Genomic DNA, 21,849 nt, shown 5'->3' on the forward strand with positions numbered 1-21,849 from the left:
GTCTTGGAAGAAAGGCCTGGCAATCTACTTCCGTAAGATCATCAACCATTGAAAACCTTATGGAGCACAGTTCTACTCTGATACACATGGGTCTCCATGAGTCAGAGTCGATTTCATGGCAACTGGAATACACATTTTACAATTAGCCTGTATCTTTGGATACAAATAGACTTCTTGTATTATGTGTGCCAGTACAGATGGATTTGGTACATTTTTTACTAGATGACGTGAAAAAACTGTGTTGGCTGCATATTCCACTTTTCAACCGATTATTTTGATGACAAGTAGATCAAGCCTGAAGACAGACAATGATACTTGTTTTTGTTCTACGTCAACTCCCCAACAGTGGAAAATGGGTCAAAGGGCCTCAGTAAGAGATTGGGTTTGGTTTTAAAGGTCTCCTTGAAACCACAGAAAACATGATGATGCACTAGGCCCCCATCTGTAATGTTTGGCTTGGATACAGGTGAGAGGCTCTTGGGAAGGCAGGACGCAACAGAGTCATCAGAGAATACTCTGGAAATTGGCATTTCCCCAGTTTTCTTTTAGCATCCAACTGTTGCTGCTGATCAAAGTTGGCACTTGCGTGTGGAGAAGATGGAAAGAACGTGAACCCTTGGGCCTGCTCTGAAGGGTGGAGGGATTAGTAGGAGAGGCTCACAAGGTGACCCAAGTTGAGGATTACTTTGCCCAAGTGACTTGGATCGCTATTAATCCTGCTGTCTTCAGATGTGCAGTAGTGAGTCATCTGCTGGAATACGATCAATCTTGTTTTGTGGGAGTGGACAGCACAAAGATTCCACTCCGATCTCATATAACACACTGGCCCTGGAGCTCAACACACTCTCTCTGTAATAATTCCTAGCTACAGAGCATTCTACCAATTATGAATAAGTAGTACTGTATTTTATGCAAATAACGTGCCCCTTCTACATTTGTTTGCCAACTGCACCCTCCCCCTGTGAAATATTTTTGTGATTGCTGCTACGCCATTTTTTAAAACATGTTGCTGTAAAAAAATCAGCATAGCGCACTTACAAAAATACCTCGGGAGGTGGGAGGTCATGGTTGGCAAACAAATGTGGAAAGCATGCATTATTTTTGTAAAAATACAGTAAGCTTAGTTTGTGAGGAAGAATGGAAGTGTCACCATCCAAAGGTCAGTCTTAGGAACTGTCTTAGGCTGGGTTCTCTAGAGAAGCAAAACCAATAAAGCATATAAATATACATATAGAGAGAGATTTATATCAAGGAAACAGCTCACGTGATTGTAGAGGCTAGAAGGTCCCAAGTCCATGGATCAGGGTAGAGGCTTCTCCCAAGTCACGCAGCCCCAGAAGCTGGCAAGCCCATGATCAGCAGGTAGGAAAGCAGGGCTGCTGCTCACAGGTTGTGAAGGTTGACAAATTCCGAGATCAGCAGGCAAGACCAAAAGGCTTCTCCTGATTCACGTAGCTACAGGGGCTGGTGAACCCAAGATCAGCAGGTCAGAGAGGAGGGCTCCACTCACAGGATGTGAAAATCAACGAATCCCAAGTCCGGCAGATAAGCTGATAGCTCAAGTCCCAAGAACCGGAGATGAGACGACAGGAGGCAGCCGCAGGATCCAGAGAGAGCAAAAAGCCAGAAAGTCTGCTTATATTCAGATGCAGGCCACACCCCCAAGAAGGCTCCCTTTCATCTGGTTGGCTACTCACAGTATATTCAATCATGGGAGTGATCACATTAAAACACTGAGAATCATGGCCCAGCCAAGCTGACACACAATTTTAACCATCACAGGAACCATATACCATTTGCCCTCAAACCAAATCTTTCAGCTTCATACAAGCAATTTTCTCTAAAAGTTGACTTTCCTTATCAACTCAATTATTGTGGTCCTTTAAACTAAGCCTTGGAAGATCAGAAATCAAGGCTGATCCTGCCACTCATTAGCCTTGACCCTGAGCAAGTCTTTTCAATTCTCTGGGCCTCCATCTTCTCATCCATTATGTGGGTATCTATCTATATGCCCTGCCTATTCCTCAGCACTGCTGTGTGAGATAAGATAATCATATAAAAGAATATACATAAAAGTACTGTGAAAAGCATATATTGTTAACAAGCACTAGAGATTATGATAATTACTTTGGTTTTGTAGGGTATGTTATGGTTATGTTGTCAATAAAACCTGAATAAAAATTTCTAGCACAGAAATAATAATTTTCAAAAATAAGCATTTAGTGCACTAAATTTTGCCTCAGTATGGGGATCTTTAGCCCCCAAAAGCTCATTTGCGATAAACTAATAAAAAAGAGACTTTTTACTTTAGAAGCTTCCAAATCCCCACCCCGGCAGATGGGCCCCAGCTGTGAGTGACAATGGGACCCTTGAAGCATTGCTGAGAGCCTACCACCCAGATGTTCTTGTGCATCTGTTCCATGTTTAGAAAACTCCCAAACTTTCCAGAAACTACCTACGACGTTCTAAGATGTTATTTACTCAAGGCAGTGGCACAGGAAACAAGCTCAAATCAAAGGGAGAAGTATGCCTTTTGTGCTGGAGGTCTAGAGCGGGGGTTGGCGACTTTTCTGAGAGACAGAGTCAGACATAACAAATTCCTGTTCTGTGTCCATCAGGGTGAAGGAACAGAGGCAGCATATTCTGAAAGTAGACAAGGGTCACTCGGACGGTCCTCTTGATAATCTCCCACATACTCTGCCACATCAAGATCCATCTGAGCTAATAAGCACTTCTTTCTTTTAAAATCCTATTAGTCCCTGGTGATGGAGCAGGAGAAAGGTGGGGTGCAGAACTCAAATTCTAGTAAAAAGACCAGACTTAATGGTCTGACTGAGACTGGAGGGACCCCGGAAAGTACGGCCCCCGGACTTTCTGTTAGCCCAGAGCTGAAACCATTCCTGAAGCCAACTCTTCAGACAAAGATTAGACTGGACTATGGGGCATAAAATGATACTTGAGAAGAGAGTGCTTCTTAGCTCAATTAGATACAAGAGTTTAAACGGGCAGCTCCTGTCCGGAGGTGAGTGGAGAAGGCAGAAAGGGTCAGGAGCTGGTTGAATGGATACGGGAAATCAGGGGTGGAGAGGAGGAGTGTGCTCTTCCTTTTAGAACTTGAAGAACTTTTAGAAATTGAAGTACTTTGGGGAAAATTTTGACTGAGAATTACTTTTAGAACTTAAAGTACTTTGGGGAAAATTTTGACTGAGAAATCCTTTTAGAACTTGGAGTACTCTGGGGAAGGGCAGCTCTAAGTGGACAGAGAGAGGGGCAGCCTAAATTTACTCTACATTTACTGTGGGGAAGATAAAGAAGGGCCACTAGGAGGTGGAAGCAAAGTACAAAAAGGGAGGGTAAAGGATTTTCAAAGACCCACAATAGTCTGCAGCTATCCTTGCAGGCTAGAGAAAATAATAAAGAAAGCCCAATGCTTTGGGTACGCAAGCAGTGGATGACCCATGCCTAATCTAGAAAAATGAGGGCAGGACTGAATGTTAATTTGACTTCAAGGAAAATGGAGTGGAAGGGGAGGAAGGGACACTCTGAACATGATGGTGCCCAGTCACCCTAAGTCATGAGAGCCCTGGAACACCCTTGATGGGGGTCAGTTTGGCCTTAAACTCACTGTGCCATGGCTAGCAGACCATCAGCAGAGGAATCTTTTATCCCTTGCAACACCACATGGGCACTTTATTTGTATCTATGGAGAGCAAGCTCTCTAAGGCAAATAAAGTCCCCAGGTGAACACAGAATTTTCTTTTATTAGTTAAAGTAGGAAAAACCAAAAAATACCAAACCTGTTCCTGTTGAGTCAATCCCGACTCATAGCAACCCTGTAGGACAGAGCAGAACTGCCCTGTAGGGTTTCCAAGGAGCAGCTGGTGGATTTGAACTGCCAACCTTTTGGTTAGCAGCCAAGCTCTTAACCACTGCGAGAGTGAAAGCTTTGCAAGAGTCCCAACAGATGGATATCATTTTGGGCAAGCTCAATATGCCAAAATCTACATTTGTGCATCAAGAAAATAAGATGGGAAACCACTGAAATGTCCATCAACAGATGACTGGATAAACAAAATGTGGGACATACACATACTGAAATACTACTCAGCCGTCAAGAGAAACGAAGTCCTGATGCATATTACTACACGGATGAACTTGAAAACATCATGTTGCGTGAAATAAGTCTGTCACAAAAGGACAAACACTGTATGTTCTCACTTATATGAAATATGCAAATATATAGAAACCAAAGATTATTAGTGGTTACCAGGGGTGGAAGGAGGAGCCTTAGTGGTGCAATGGTTAAGTGCTTGGCTACTAAGTGAAAGGTTGATGGTTGGAACCTACTAGTAGCTCCGCAGGATAAAGATGTGCAGTCTGCTTCCGTAAACACGACAGCCTTGGAAATCCTATGGGGCAGTTCTACTTTGTCCTACAGGGCCCCTATGAGGGGTGAAACGGAGGGGGGAAGGGGAAGTTCCTGTTTGGGGGGTGTCTTAGTCATCTAGTGCTAGTATAACAGAACTATCACAAGTGGATGGCTTTTTAACAAAGAGAACTTTATTTTCTTACAGTCTAGTAGGCTAGAAGTCCAAATTCAGGGCATCAGCTCCAGGAGACCGCTTTCTCTGTCAGCTCTGGAGGGAGGTCCGTGTCATCAATCTTCCCTTGGTCTGGGAGCCTCTCTGCGCAGGAACCTCAGGTCCAAAGGATGCGCTCTGCTCCTGGCACTTGGTGGTATGAGGTTCCCATGTGTCTCTACTCACTTCTCTCTTTTATATCTCAAAAGAGATTGGCTTAAGACACTATGCAATCTTGTAGACCTCATCAGTATAACTGCCGCTAATCCATCTTATTACATCGTAGTGATAGAGTTTACAACACATAGGGAAATCACATCAGATGATAAAATGGTAGACAATCATACAATACCGGCAATCATGACCTAGGCAAGTTGACAGATATTTTGGGGGGACACAATTCGATCCATGACCGGGGGCATTGAGTTTATGTTAATGGTGGTGAAATATTTTGGAAAAGGATTGTGACAATGGTGGCACAACATGAAAAATATAATCAATGTCATCAAATTGTACATGTGCAGGTTGTTATGTTGGTGAATGTTTAGTGTGTATAGTTTCACCACAATACACAAAGAGAAAAAAGATGTATTACTGGATGGTCGAGGGACGGATGAATCCATAGATAAGTGATAAAACAAGTGTGGTCAAAGATTGGTGGCAAAATCCAAATGGTAGGTATATGGGTGAGCACTATAAAAATATTTCAAGTTTGCTGTCTATGTAAAAACTTTAATAATGCTTTCTTGGGAGAAAAGGGGCAACTGTTCTCAAGGGAAAACAAAATCCACATTTGCAAAACCGATAACTTATGGCATGGTAGTTTTTGTAGAAAAGGATTTACCCAACTAATTTTAAAACAAGTCCATCACTTTTGAGGACTGCAGTACAAGACAAAGTGGATGTTATGCTTGCTGAAATTGTATTAGCAGAACTGGCCTTTCCCTGGCAGACAGGGAACCCCCAGAACATAGCAATGTCTACAATTTCAGAGAAAATGCAACCAGGTTATAATAATCCTTAATACAATACCCCAAAAGCCTTCAGGAAAGAAACTATTCTCTCCGTTTAAAAATGCCTGTTAAATTCCGTTTAAATGTGTGTGAGTTGGAGTCTTTTCTCTGGAGATTACCATGTTTTCTTTAACAGAAAATGGACTGACACAAATCTGTGAGTTAAAGTGAGTGGAAAAGAGATCTTGTGTGCAGAATCTCCCTTGTAAGGGAACAGGGTGAAGGATAAAAAAAAAAAAGGCAGAAAATTAGGTGGGGAGACCCCTTCTAAATGTGGGGTGAGAGGGCAGTCATACAGGATTGAACTGTGTCCCCCAAAAGTACGTGTTGGAGTCCTGATCCCTCTGCCTGCAGATGTAATCCCATTTGGAAACAGGGTTTTCTCTGTTCTGTTACTGAGGCCATGTCAGTGTAAGGTATGTTCTAAGCCAGTCACTTCTGAGTGATATAAGGAGCTGCATAGACACGGAAGTCCTTGAGGTGCAAACAGTTAAGTGTTCAACTACTAACCAAAAGGTTGGCGGTTTGAACCCACTCAGAGGTGCCTCTGAAGAAAGGCCTGGCGATCTGCTTCCAAAAGGTCACAAGGCCTTGAAAATCCTATTGAGTGCAGTTCTACTCTGCACACACGGGGTCACCATGAGTCAGAATGGACTCGACAGCAGCGAGTTTGATTTTGGTTTGGTTTATAGACACAGAGACTAGTAAGTACAAACAGGGGAAGACAGAAGCACGTGTGAGGAGCACCAAGGACCTGGGCAATGCCGGGGCTATGGAAGCTGAGACCAGGATCTTCCCCAGAGCCTACAGAGAGAGAGCCTTCCCTTAGAGCTGGTGCCCTGAGTTTGGAATTCAAGCCTCCTAAACTGAGAAAATAATTTCTGCTGTTTAAAGCCACCCACTTGTGGTATTTCTATTACGGCAGCACCAGGAAACTAAGACACAGGCCCATACTGCTGGCATCACTCTGCATACCTGGACTGTCTTGTTCTTCTTGCTGCTTCTGCTAAAGGTCAGGAGATGAGAGAAGGGAAATGTGGAACCGAATTCAAATTCTTAAAAAGTCCAGACTTAAACTGTACCGGTTGAAACTAAAGGACTCCCCGAGACTATCGCCCTGAGACACTCTTTAAGCCTTTATTCAAAATTATCTCTTGAGGTCACCTTTTAGCTAACTAACAGATGGGCTCATAAAATAAAGTATGTCACCCGTGAGTAATGAACTTCTTTAAGAAAAATCATCTATAGGAGACCAAATGGTCAAAAATCACTCTAAAGTGAAGATGAGAAGGTAAGGGGGCAGGGAAACTAGAGTACTAGAAATGGTACAACCAAAATAGAATGAATGAGAATTATCACACATTGTGAAAAATGTAACCAATATCACTGAATAACTTGTGTAGAAATTGCTAAATGGGAACCTAATTTGTTGTGTAAACTCTCACTGAAAACACAATAAACTATTAATTAAAAACAGAAGAAGATCAGAGAAGGGCAATCTGGGTTCTCCGTTTCCAGATAGAAATGAGGGTAATTGTGCTATGACCTGGCTGACAAAGTGCCTTCTCATCTGATGTGCTCCTCCAGACAGCCCTGAGAAGCTGGGTGGCTGTTAAAATTCCCATTTCACAGATGAAAATGCAGAAGCTCAGGGAGAGACAGAGAGGCCATACAGCGAGTAAGGGGGAGAGCTCCAGACTCGCACTGCCTGGCTCCCATCGGGTGTTCTACTACCGACTGCTGCTTTTATGGAAATCATACCTGCGCCTGCTTAGTTACTTCCTGCAGGTCCTCTGACCAGGCCCAAGATTGCACACTATTTCACCATAGGTTTTAGCTTTGCTGGAGTCCCTGGTTAACCCTGGTGCAAACAGTTAACGCGTCTGGCTGCTAACCCAAACGTTGGAGGTTCGAGTCCATCCAGAGGCACCTTGGAAGAAAGGGCTGGTGATTTACTTCCAAAAAGTCAGCCACTGAAACAACTTGTGGAGTACAGTTCTACTCTGACACACATGGGGGCACTACGAGTCAGAGTTGACTTATAGATAAATGTTTTTATCTTTTTTTTTTTTATTAGTTTGGCTAAGACAGACCTCCTTCTCATTGCTGCAGACTTTCAGAGGGCTAACTTTTCTGCCTCGACTCTTATTCTCCGAAATTACACTTGGAAGTTGTCGTTCCCTGTTGCTCTGAGTGGCACCAACCTTCACTTCTGCCTTCATTAGCCTATTGCCCACCTGGTAGGGGCAGGGCCACGGTATTGCTACAGGGCTGGCAACTTTGTGGGGGTTGTTTTGTTTTTCAGATTGTGGTAAGTATATATATATAACAAAACATGTGCCATTTGTGTTCATTAAAGGATTTTATCAACAAAGTGAAGAGACAACCTACAGATTGGAAAAAATGGGAATATAGTTACCCCCAACTTTTCCCTGATCTGTATATCTGATAGAACTCCACGGGTGGTGCAAGTAGTTAATGCACTTGGCTGCTAACTGAAGGGTTGAAGGTTCGAGTCCATCCAGAGGCACCTTAGAAGAAAGGCCTGGCAATCTACTTCCAAAAAATCAGCCACTGAAACACCCTGTGGAGCACAGCTCTACTCTGACATACATGGGAGCACCTTCAGTCAGAATCAACTCAACAGCAAATGGTGTATATATCTGATAGGGGTTTAATATCCAGAATATATAAAGAACTCTATAACTTAACAACAAAAAGACAAACAGCCCAATTCAAAAATGAGCAAAGGACTTGAACCTCATGTATTTTATGAGTTTCAACTACCAGAAGTCCAGAAGAGGCCCTTGAAGTACCTGGTGGGCCGAGAATGTCTTCCTGTGATGGAGCTTGGCTATTCCCTACAGGATTCGTTAAGCAAAGGAGAGTTTATGGTATTTTTGGAAGTGATCTAATCATTGGACTGTAGCTAGGACACCTGCTTCCTAGGTTTTCATACTTGGCATCATGGAAACGATACTCCCTCACCTTCTAAGCCCTGAACGCAGGGAAACAAACATGTTGGGAATGTCAAAATGGCTGGGAAAATCCTGCCTTTTTATCCAAAGGGATGTTTGGAGAAGAGCTATCACAGTCTGCTTTGCTCCCCCCACACCTGTGCCCCGTTGGCTGATATCATAAAGGAAAAGAGGGAGGAGAAGAGTCGGTCAGGATTTCTCAAATGAAAAACGTGTCCACACTGACAGAAACAGACTGTTTTCCATTAGAGAATCTGGTCATGGTAACAATTATACTTTTAAATTTATCATCATGTTTATAAAGCAATACTCAAGAAAAGATTATGAGGGGAGATTTTGTGAACCAATTCCTCCAGCTCTGTTCTCTTTGGGCACGCCTCAAGAAGCAACATTAGCCATATTGCTGGTGTTTTCTGTTGAACTTCTGACAGGGAGATTTTACAATGGCTGCAAATGGGGGCAAAGGGCATCCTCTATTTTCCAGTTTGTGATATTAGTGTTTCCTATTTATTTATTAAGTTCTCCATGCCACCTAGTGTTTATCTGAAGAAATACCAGATACTTAGGAAGTACCCCCTATCCTGTGCAGACATTCAAGTTCAGGCTGTCACTCAGTTCCACATACTCTCATAGACATGCAATGTGCCACATCCCAGTTGGAAGAAAAGTTTGCAGTATCTCCATAATTTCACGAGTAAACACTAACGCAAATGACAAAACACTTCTCCCTGAAGAAAGCATAGTGTTTTTTTTTTCCTTTTACAGGATACTCCTGCATCAGAGAATCCTAGGGTGTCATGGTGGAAGGGACTTTACAGACCTTTTGTCTGTACTCCAGTCTTTTGCTGTGCCAGGCAACCCTTGTCTACAATGCGGCGTTTCACAAGAGCAGCTCGGGAACTTCAGCTTTGCATTTTATGTTTTCTTTTAAAGTATCTAAAATACATGGCAAGAAAACCAGGAGGGGCCTGAAAACCTTTCAGAATCTCTGTGTGCCTCGGAAATGGCTGCGCTGCGCGCCAGTAAGCAGGAGGCAGAGAAAGCCTGAGAACGAAAGGGCCTGCTTTAGCTCTGGCAGATGCTGGCCCAGAAGCAGAATTCAGTTCTTGCAGCTCATAGAATTCTAGCTGGAAGGGCTCGATTCTCAGAATTCCTGCTCCTCCTCCCTATCCCCTCCAAAAACAAGAAACCCTAACAAGCAATGCCCAGGATGTTAGCAATAACCGAGCTAGCTATCCTTTTCAAAATCTTCGCTCTATCATTTGCATTCAATGATTACCCAGGCCTTCTAACTACTACCAGAAGCTGATTGATGACTTGCGAGGGTACGGGGGTAGGGAACAGAGCTGTAGGAATGAAGATCAGGTTTCCAAAGGGACAGTGGCAGTTCTGCAGTGGCCCTTCTCTGAGTTTACAGAGAGTAGCTGTTGTCGTAATTCTGGCAAACACATGCCCTGTATTTTATACAACAGTGCCAATTTCAAAGATTTTCCTTGTCGCTCAACCTGGTCTATCATGGGTCTTGTTTATTTGCTTGTTTTTTTGGGAAAGATTCTTGGAAAACATGGTGACTGTATCTTTAGGGCTGAGGTCTCTGTTTCTGCTCCCCTTTGGCGAACTTAAGGTCCCTACCTGTTGCCGTCCAGTCAATTCCGACTCACAGGGACCTCCCTAGGTAACACTAAAGCTAGCTTAAAGCTTGGTGGTTGAAACCCACCCAGCAGCACCATGAAAGAAAGGCCTGGCAATCTGCTTCTCTAAAGATTACAGCCAAGAAAACTCTATGGAGCAGTTCTACTCTGTAACACAAAGGATAGCCACGAGTCGGAATTGACTCCACGGCAACCGGTTTGGTTTTGTTTTGTTTTGGCAAACTTACTAACTCTTGTCACTTCCCACAGAGGCCTGAAGGGCCACAGGTTGCTAATAGGGTGGGGGCTGGGGAAGTCAGCAGGAGGCATGAAGGGTTGGCAATCTTGATCTACACATTTGGGGCTTATAAAGCACATTCACTTTGAGCTAGTAAACATAAAGTGGGTCTTAATTTATTTTTTTGTTTCTATGCATGCTGATTTGAATCCACAAATCTGACTGCAGCAGACAAAATACCATTCGCATGACCTTATTGAAACCCATCTGTGGTGAGCCAGGGAGCCAGTGGTCAGAAGTGTCTCCACGCAAGACCCCAAGGGACATCACCAGGAGGTGAGAGCTATGTTGGACCAACTCCACAGGCTCTGGGGAGTGCCTGTCATTCTTCAGAGAAAGGCCAACATTCCTACTGACCACACAACGTATTCGGTGTCCTTAACGGGAACTCTGTTACCATAACACGGTGCCATCGGGTCCCTAAGCTACCTAACCCTCAGTTTTACTACACATTGCTGGCAAGTTGATTCGGACTCATGGCAACCCCATCTGTTACAGAGTGGAACTGCCTCATAGGGTTTTCTTGGCTGTAATCTTTACAGAAGCAGATCTCCAGGCCTTTCTTCCATGGTATCTCTGGATTGGTTTGAACCACCAACCTTTAGGTTTGTAGTCAAGCACAAATTGTTTGCGCCACCCAAGGACTTCCCAGTTTTGCTAGGGGCTCTAAAATGTTGGGCATCAGACCAGCTGGAGGGGAGGTGGTGCTAGCAAAGTGAAGAAAGAAGACAAAGAAAGAGAGAGGAGAAGAGGAGGAAGGGAGGAGGTAGTCAGAAGTGGAGGCCAGGAGAATATGGCATGCAGGGCACTAGGGCGAGAGGTCAGAACTGAGAGAAACCTCCAACCTCAGCCTCAGGGTCAGAGCGGGCCCAGGCAAGATGGGTAAGGAGGCAAGTCTAGGCCAGGCCTCCCAGGCCTTCAAACCACAGCCCACTCCAACCTCCACTCCAATCTCCAATCTCCAATGTAAGGAAAATGATACATGAGTATGTTCTTACTTTAAAGATTTTAATTCCTTGGAGCTGCATCATCTCCACCTTCTACCTCTACTCTCTCTTTTTCTCTCCTCCTGGATCTTTTCTTCCCCTTCCTCCTGCTCTTTTGTCCCTTTAACATGCCCTCGCTCCATGCATCTATTCACCTCTCTCTTCTTTCCTTCCTCTGGCAGCTCCCCAAGCACTTTCTGGTCTATAGAGCTTCCAGCAGCCACTCCCTCATTACTCTGGAATCAGGTGTGCCATGACCCCTGACCCTCACAGCTGCTTCCAGGGACCACCCACCTCCCTCCCTTTGGTCTCTCTTTTCTTGTGGCCACCATGCCCTAGACAGCGAGGCCTCTCCTAAAGCCAGCCTGCTTCAGTAAGTACGGGTGGCTCTGGCAGGACCCAGTCTTCTGGGTTGCAGTGCTGCCTGAGGGTTCTGGGCCTCGCACTTGGGCAGGAGCAAGGCTTGTAGTGCCACAGCCCAGGGCTTTTGGCCCTTTCTGCCAATTCCATTGTCAGTGTCTGCTCCATGGTGCAAGGACAGGTACAAATAGAAAAGAAATGGATAAATTCCCCTGGTGAAAATAGGGGAAGGAGCTCCCCTCCTCCAATGCCTTCTTTAGAATTCACTTTAGATAATTTGTAAATGCTTTGTATTTCTAAAAAAATATGTAAATGTAACTTCGGATAATTCTCTTCTGTTGTTGTTGTTAGGTGCCATCAAGTTGGTTCCAACTTACAGTGACCCTATGTACAACAGAAGGAAACACTGCCCGGTCCTGCACCATCCTCACAATCGTTGCTATGTTTGAGCTCATTGTTGCAGCCACTGTGTCAGTCCATCTCGTTGAGGGTCTTCCCCTTCTTTGCTGACCCTCTACTTTACCAAGCATGATGTCCTTCTCCAGGGACTGGTCTATCCTGATAACATGTCCAAAGTATGTGAGATGAAGTCTTGCCATCCTTGCTTCTAAGGAGCATTCTGGCTGTACATCTTCCAAGACTGATTTGCTCATTCTTCTGGCAGTCCATGTTATATTCAATATTCTTGGCCAACCCCGTAATTCAAAGGCATCCATTCTTCTTCTGTCTTCCTTATTCATTGTCCAACTTTCGCGTGCATATGAGACGATTGAAAATACCATGGCTTGGGTCAGGCGCACCTTAATCCTCAAGGTGACATCTTTGCTTTTTAACACTTTAAAGAGGTCTTTTACAGTAGATTTGCCCGATGCAGTGCATCATTTGATTTCTTGACTGCTGCTTCCATGGGCGTTGATTGTGGATCCAAACGAAATCCTTGAACTTCAATCTTTTCTCCCTTTATCATGATGTTGCTTATTGGTCCAGTTGTGAGGGTTTTTGTTTTCTTTATGTTGAGGTGCAATCCATACTGAAGGCTGTGGTCTTTGATCTTCATCAGTAAGTGCCTCAAGTCCTCTGCTTTCAGCAAGCAAGACTGTGTCATCTACATATCACAGGTTGTTAATGAGTCTTCCTCCAATCCTGATGCCCCGTTCTTCTTCATTTAGTCCAACTTCTAGGGTATTTGTTCAGCATACAGATTGAATAAGTATGGTGAAAGGATACAACCCTGATGCACACCTTTTCTGATTTTAAGCCACATAGTATGCCCTTGTTCTGTTCAAACGACTGCCTCTTGGTCTATGTACAGGTTCTTCATGAGCACAATTAAGTGTTCTGGAATTCCCATTCTTTGCAATGTTAACCATAATTTGTTATGATCCACACAGTTGAATGCCCCTACATAGTCAATAAAATAGAGGTAAACATCTTTCTGGTATTCTCTGCTTTCAGCCAAGATCCCTCTGACATCAGCAATGATATCCCTTGTTCCGTGTCCTCTTCTGAATCTGGCTTGAACTTCTGGCAGTTCCCCGTTGATGTACTGCTGCAACCACTTTTGAATTATCTTCAGCAAAATTTTACTTGCGTGTGATATTGATGATATTGTTTGATAATTTCCGCATTCCATTGGATCAACTTTCTTTGGAATGGGCACAAATATGGCTCTCTTCCAGGTGGTTGGCCAGGTAGCTGTCTTCCAAACTTCTTGGTATAGACGAGTGAGCACTTCCAGCATTGCGTCCATTTGTCAAAACATCTCAATTGTATTCCATCAATTCCTGGAGCTGTTTTTCACCAATGCCTCCAGTGCAGCCTGGACTTCTTCCTTTAGGAGCATTGGTTCTTGATCATATGCTACCTCCTGAAATGGTTGAATGTCCACCAATTCTTTTTGGTACAGTGACACTGTGCATTCTTTCCATCTTCTTTTGATGCTTCCTGTGTTGTTTCATATTTTCCCTGTAGAATCTCTCAGTATTGCAACTCGAGACTTGAATTCTTTCTTCAGTTCTTACAGCTTGAGAAATACCAAGCATGTTCTTCCCTTTTGGTTTTCTATCTTCAGGGCTTTGCACATGTCATTATAATACTTTACTTTGTCTTCTCGTGTTGCCCTTTGAAATCTTGTGTTCAGCTCTTTTATTTCATCATTTCTTCATTTGCTTTAGCTAGTCTATGTTCAAGAGCAAGTTTCAGAGTCTCTTCTGACATCCCTTTCGGTTTTTTCTTTCCCGTCTTTTTAATGGCCTTTTGTTTTCTTCATGTGTGATCTCCTTGATGTCTTCAATGTTTTTTTTTTTCTTTTTTGATGGATTGTACCTCCTTACCTATATAATGATTCAGCTTTCTTCCTGTCTTTGCAATATCTTTAGCAGATTGCCTTGATGACGCATCACATTCTGGTTTAATACTCATTCAATAATATAACTTCTCTTTCTCTTCTATTTTTGTGGTGAGGTTTTCTGGGTTGGGAGTAGTTTGTTTTCAGTAACCTTTCCCCAACAATGGCCTATGTGGAAAGCAGGTCCTGCTGAGGGCCCCTGCCATTGACTGCCTGCTCTGGACTCAGTGGGACCAAAGAAAAAGCAGAACATTCCACACTGTTATTCTTTTTAAAAAAATTCCTGCAATGATCTGGGTGGGTTCGAACCACCAACCTTTCGGTTAGTAGTCGAGTGCAAACTGTCTGCACCAGCCAGGGATTCGCAATGATTAACAAACTTTAAAAAACGATGTCAAAACTTCCACTCTCTGTTCTTCACTTTGGAGGCTAGGGAGGGGCATATAGGACATTTGAGCACCTCTGCTCCCATAACATTGACCAAATGGTTTCATCTAATGTTGCCTTAGATCCATCTGGAGAGAAATAGCTCCAACTCTGTGGCCATCTCTTATTACTATGGGACGTTCAAGAAAAAAGTTGTTGAAAGCAGATTTTCACACCATTGGGAGCAAATGAGTCTAAAATGGAAAAACTTGAAATATCCCAAACTCTGACCACCAGAGTTGCTGACCTAGTCTGTGGGAATCTGCCCGGAATGATGGCTGATCTGCTGGAGTCAGGGAGAAAAGAAGGGAGCAGTTAGATGGGAGGGTCGTTCAGGTTGACGATCCGGTAGACTGTGCCCTCTGTGCTTAAAGACAGGGAAGGGCCATTGAATGGGCCCAGCTCTGTGGCCCTTATTCACAGTCCCTGTTTTGCCATAGCAGGAAGGGGGGAGGTCCCCAACAAGTGCACTTTGCAACTGAGGAATAAAGCTCTGTGGCTTTGATCTTTTCTTCTTGTCCCTTCACGTTTCATCTTGTGTTTCTAATTTCCTTCTTCAGTGCATATTTGACAAACTCAACTACTTCTGAATCTAGGGAATCTTGTAATTAACTTTCTGTTTTTCTGCCTCCAAACCCAAGACTTTTGGGCCCACTGACCTCTATGGTTTGCACAAAATTCACCATGGGCCCCACTCCCTGCAGAGAAATATTGACATTTGCAAAAGTCATGTCATCATTGAATCTCATCCTGAAAGTAGTGGTTGACATCATGTAGTCCAAACCAAAACCAAACCCGTTGCTGTTGAGTGATTCTGACTCATGGTGACCCCATGTGTGCAGAGTAGAATTGCTCCATAGGGTTTTCAAGGCTGTGACCTTTCAGAAACAGATCACCTTTGGCGCCTCTGGGTGAGTTGGAACTGCCAACCTCTCGGCTAGCAGTCAAGTGCTTAACCGTTCGTGCCATCCAGGGACCTTTCTTCTAGTCCAGCCTCATCATTTTACAGATGAGAAAACTGCTGTCCAGAGAGGTTGAGAGGCATGTGAAATGTCACATAAAGTCAATGGCCAGGCTGAGACCTAGGACTCCCAACTCTCATCTAGGTTTATGTAATGGCACCGTACTTCAAGGGTAAGTGGTTGGAATCCATTGCTGATGATGGGAAAGTGTGTGTAAGGGGCCTCAGTAATGCAGTGTACTTTCAGAGAAACCCAGATAGACAGAACCACGGATATGTAACTTCCATTTGGGATCTAAAGAGAAAAAACAATCAGAACTCCCTATCAGGTTAGTGACTCATGAATACCCAACCAAATCCCCACGGGTGCCGTCACCTGCTTACTCCAGACCTCTGCAAGTGAGAAGTCCTGTCTCTAGCCAACAGCTGCTGCTGTTACCCCTCCGTGGGGTAAAGCCACAGAATTTTCTCTGGGCTGGCGACCCAAAGCCCATAGCCACTCCTACCTGCATGGTGCCAAAAAGGCAACAATGCCACCCAGGATGGTGTCCCTAGCTTTGATGTCAGCTCTGTCTCCACTGGCTCCCCCAGCTCCCCTACCCTCCTGACAGCCCTGCTCCTGTCTGTCTCCCTCTCAGCGAGGGAGAAGTTAGACACAGGCTTACTAGGGGCCTTCTTCCCTTTGTCAGCCTTAGATAGAAAGAGGGAGCTGACACCATAGTCTTTGAGCGGGGGTCTACTTCGGGAGGGTCTGATGGTACCCTAGCTCTTTCTCCTCTTTCTCACTTTTTCCTGTACCCCTCAACTCACCTCCTCCTTGTAAGTCCAACCTTCCCTGGCTATGCCAAGTGGTGGGGCGGAGCGATTTTCTTCATGATAAGCTCATGGCATCTCATCTCTCAAACCCTCCCCTTAGGTGAAGAACATCTACCTGTGTGCTTCAAAGCCTCAAGTTGCCCAAGAGTAAAAATCCTGCTCTTCAAAGTTACCTTAAGTTGGTCCCTATTCTCTGAGCAGCATCTAACTCTGGGATACCTGGTCTTACCCATTCCATGGCCTATCCCATGTGGATGGTTAACCCCTATAGACAGAGCTCTATACACTATAGAATCATAAATATATGTCCATACCAGAAACCAATTTACTGCTATTTCCTCATTCTATCAATCTTTTATTTTTCTCATTCATTCAACAAACATTCACATATTCTCCCATGAGCCAGATACAGGGCAAGGTGCCAGGGACACAGAGCTGAGTAAGACAAGGTTCCCACCGAGAAGCACAAACATGAATATTCATTGCAAACTTGATTGTAATAGTAAGAAAATGGGCCCAATAGAATGATTAAACTGTGCTGTCTCATGATACAGTGCCTCAGAGCCCTTGCACTAGCCGTTTCCTCAGCCTAGAAGCTTCTAGCTCGTCACATGGATGGCTCCTTCAGGACTCAGCTCAAATGCCACCACTCCAGAGAGGCCTTCCCTGAGTACCTAAAGAATCCACCAACCCCCAGGTCATCCCATCACATGATTCTTTTATATCCTTCATACCATTTACCATCATCAGAAATTATTATATGCTTTGGCTTACTGTCTCGCTCCTCTAACTAGAATGTAAGCTCCCTGAAGGCAGAGGCTTTGCCTGTCTTCTTCAAGGCTATATTCCACCACCTATGTTTTCCCCTCAGACACCTAGAGGTTAGTACAGGGCCTGAGATAGAGGAGACAATAAATACTGATTAAAGACTGTGTAGCAGCTTAAAAGAATGGGGAGACAGGGATACAAACAGACATATGTACACCAATGTTCCTTGCAGCACTATTCACAATAGCCAAAAGGTGGAAGCAACCTAAATGTCCATCAACAGATGAATGGATAAACAAAATGCGGTATATCCATACAATGGTATATCATTCAGCCATTAAAAAGCAATGAAGTACTGTTAAATACTACAAAATGGATGAATCTTAAAAATATGCTAAATGGAATATGTTAGTCAGAAAAGGACAAATATTGTATACTCCCACTTATATGAAATATCTAGAATAGGCAAGTGTATAAAGACCAAAGTTTATTAGTGGTTAACAGGGGTGGATGGGAGGGACTCATTGCTTAAGGGACACTGAGCTTCTGTAAAGGGTACAACATGGTGAACAAAATGCCACTGAATTATACATGTAAAAAATGTTGAAATGGCAAGTGCTTTGTTACATATATATTTACCACAATAAACTAAAAAGAATGGCAATACACAGTATGGGGGAAGTCAGCACAACGTGACCAAGGCAAAGGAAGACACTGAGAAGTACGCAAGAATAAAGGGCAACTACGGTAAATACTATAACATACACAGTCTTGCAACAACAGTAATAAAAAATAATAATTTTAGATATATATATATTTATTGTACTTTAGATGAAGGTTTACAGAACAAATAGCTTCTCATTAAACAGTCAGTACACATGTTGTTTTATGACATTGGTTAACAATCCCACGACATGTCAATACTCTCCCTTCTTGACTTTGGAGGACTCTGTTTTTTTGGTGAAAATATACATAGCCAAAGTTACACCATTTCAAAAGTTTCTACATGTTCAATTCAGTGACATAGATTACATTCTTCCAGTTGTGCTGCTATTCTCACTGTCCTTTTCCAAATTATTCCATCACCATTATCTTCACAAATAATAATTTGTGAGTGGATACAAAGGTAGATATGTATGCAAAATAGATGTAGGAGGTTGTACAGGAGTATAGTTGTGGATATTTCTACATACGTATTTGCGTGTGTTGTATGTATGTTCATATATATGACAGAGCACACAGGGGACACAGTTACCGAAACTTCTTAGACATAACCAGCACCTCACAGGACTGAGTTACTGGGTTTGAAGGCTAAGGACCATTGTCTTGGGGACATCTAGGTCAACTGGCATAACACAGCTCATAAAGATAATGTTCTACATCCTAGTTTGATGAGTGGCCATCCAAGATGCAACTATTGGTCTCTTCCCATCTGAAGGAAAGGAGCGTGAAGAACATCAAAGACTAAAGGATGCAATTAGTCCAAAGGACTGATGGCCCACATGAAACACAGCTTCTTCTGACCTGAGACTAGAAGAACTAGATGGTGCCCAGCTACCACTGCTGACCGCTCTGACCAGGAACAAAATAGAAGGTCCTGGTTAGAAAGGGAGAAAAATGTAGAACAAAAATCAAATTCATAAAAAAGACCAGACTTACAGGCCTGATAGAGGCTGGAGGAACCCCCAAGACTATTGCCCTAAGACATCCTTCTAACTTAAAACTAAAGTCACTCTGGGAGGTCACCTTTCAGCCAAATAATAAACTGGCCTGTAAAATTAACAATAACACCCATGAGGAATATGCTTCTTAGAACTATCAGCTATCCAAGACCAAAAGGGCAACATTTGCCCAAAAGCAAAGATGAGAAGGCAGGGAGGGGTAAGGAAAGTGGACAAATGGAAATGGAAACGAGGAACCCAGGATGGAAATGGGGAGAGTGCTGACCTATTGTGCGGACTGCAACCAATGTCACCAAACAATTTGTGTATGGATTATTGAATGCGAAACTAATTTGCTGCATAAACTTTCACCTAAAGCACAATAAAATGTTCAAATAAATAAATAGAATGGGGTGCACTCAATATGTACCACCGTGGAAAGCTCTCCAAGTCAGACAAAAGCAGAAAAATATGTCTGATCTGATATCATTTCAGTTTTAAGAAGACACTTTAACAACCCAAATGTCCATCAACTGGCGATTGGATAAACAAAATGTGGGATATCCATACCAAAAACAAACAAAAAAACTCAAACCCATTGCCATTGACTCATTTTGACTCCTGACAATCCCATGTATTACAGAGTAGAACTGCTCCATAGGGTTTTCTGGGCTGTAAAGCGTGTTATCTTCACAGAAGAAGATTGCCAGGCCTTTCTTCCATGGGGCCGCTGGGTGGGTTCAAACAACCAACCTTTAGGTTAGTAGTCCAGGGCACCATCCAGGGACCTGTGGCCAGTCTAGGCTTATTCAAAACCCTCCACTTTATTTCCAGAGGCTCAGCTCCAACATATTTAAAACACTTAGCTCAAATAGTGCCTAAAATATGAGGGAGAAAGAAGTCTTTTAAAGACACCTTTGAAAACAGTTGATGAAGTAACTAAAGGAAATAGCAAGGAATGCTAAAGACCTAAGGCTTGTCGTATGCACTCACAAAGACTCACAAAGTGATCTACAGCAGAGGTGGGGAGTGCCAGGCCCCACAAGCTGGGCCCAAGGCGGTTTCACACAGTCACTGGGTTTTGCCTCACAATACTGATTAAGTAAGCGTGACTTTTAATCAGCATATTATTTTTTTATGTCAGTGTATACATCTGCAGTGATTGAGGGGGGCTGAAATAATATTCCGTCGTGTGTATAGACCACACTTTGTTTATCCATTCACCTGTTGATGGACACTTGGGTTCTTTCCACCTTTCAGCTATAGTCAACAGTGCTGCAGTGAAAACTGGTGTACAAATATCTGTTTTGAGCCCCTGCTTTCAAGTTTGCTTAGATGATTTTGAAAACTCTCAATGTATGTTAGCTATTTATTGGTTCCTCCTTCCATTGGGCTAGGAAATTACTGAAGTCCTAGTCTGAGCTCTCTGCTGGGTGTACTTGACAGCGGTTGGCTACTAACAGCTCCAAAATAGTATGCTCATATAACAAGACTCTTTGCGGAGGTGGGGATGTTCTGGGTGTACCACAGATCACAAACCTCAAAGCCAGGGAAGTGCAAAACCTTTTATAGCACACCATAGAGAAGCAGGCCAAGCCACAGATGAGGCATCTCTGGTGGTGAGGGGGTTGACTCTTTTAAAAGGCACAGAGGCAAGGGCCATCTTCCAGCACTCCAGATGAAGTTGCTTTTCCCCAGCCATTCCCCATACCCTTCCCTGAAAAAACACGGCACATCCTGTCATTCTTTCTTTCTCCTCAAAATGGTTCAATGGTTCCCCATGGCTGACAGAATAAAAGTTAAGCTCCTCAGCATTCCTGTTCAAACACCTGGTCCCAAATTGCCTTTCTGGACTCACCTTCACTATTTCAAGCCTCCCCACATTGTATGTTCCAGTCACATGGGGCTTCTTGCTCCCTCCTCTCCCTGCATTAAGCTGAGGCACTGGATCCCCCAGGGCATTCCCAATACCTCCCTTGAACCCGAAAGGTTAGCAGTTCAAACCCACTTAGAAGCACCTCAGAAGAAAGGCCTGGCCATCTGAGTCTGAAAAGTCACAGCCTTGAAAACCCTATGGAGTGCAGTTCTACTGCACATGCTTACCCATGTGTCTATCCCCCTTACAGCATAAACAACACGAGGGCATGAACAGTATGGTAAATTTCTTTAAAATCTCTTCTCCTTCACTTCTCACCACCACCATCTTCCCTACACACACAGACACACACACACACACACACACACACATGCACGCACGCATGCATGCAGGCAGGCACGCATCCACACAACCATTCACAGAGTAAACCAAAAACCAAACCAGTTGTCAAGTCAATTCCGGCTGATGGTGACCCCATGTGTTGCAGAGTAGAACTGCACTCCATAGGGTTTTCAAGGCTGTGACCTTTTGGAATTAAATTGCCAGGCCTTTCTTCTGAGGTGCCTCTAAGTGGGTTTGAACTGCCAATCTTTCAGTTAGTAGCTGAGTGCTTAACTGTTTGTGCCACTCAGGGACTTCTATATACACATAGTAGTCACCTAATAAGTGCTGAAAGGATCAATGTGTACTGGAATCACACATGATAGAGCTGGCAGCGACCAGTATCCAAATTTAACAGATGCTCTTTCCACTCTGCTAAGGAGAAAAGGTGATAGGAACCAGGGTTAGGAGTCAAAGAGGTCTGGATTCACATATGTGCTCTGACACATACTAGCTGTGTGAGTTTGGGAAAGAGACTGTGCCGCAGTTTCCTTATCTGTAAAAGGGAATAACCAGAGTACCTTCTCTCATAGAATTATGGTTAGTATAATGAGGTATGTTCAAAGCGCTTAGAACAGTATCGGGCACAGAGTAAGCACATACGTGTCGGCTATTATTAGTACTGTGATTGTTATTATATTATTATTAACCTTATTTTTATTTTATAAGCCTTTCAGCATGGGCTAGTTCCTTTACCTCCTAGTGGCCTCAATTTCCTCATCTGTGTCTTGGGCGTAATAACAGCCCATACTTCTCAGGATTATCTC

This window comes from Trichechus manatus, unplaced genomic scaffold, assembly GCF_000243295.1.
Source record: "Trichechus manatus latirostris isolate Lorelei unplaced genomic scaffold, TriManLat1.0 scaffold00066, whole genome shotgun sequence".
NCBI lineage: Eukaryota > Metazoa > Chordata > Mammalia > Sirenia > Trichechidae > Trichechus > Trichechus manatus.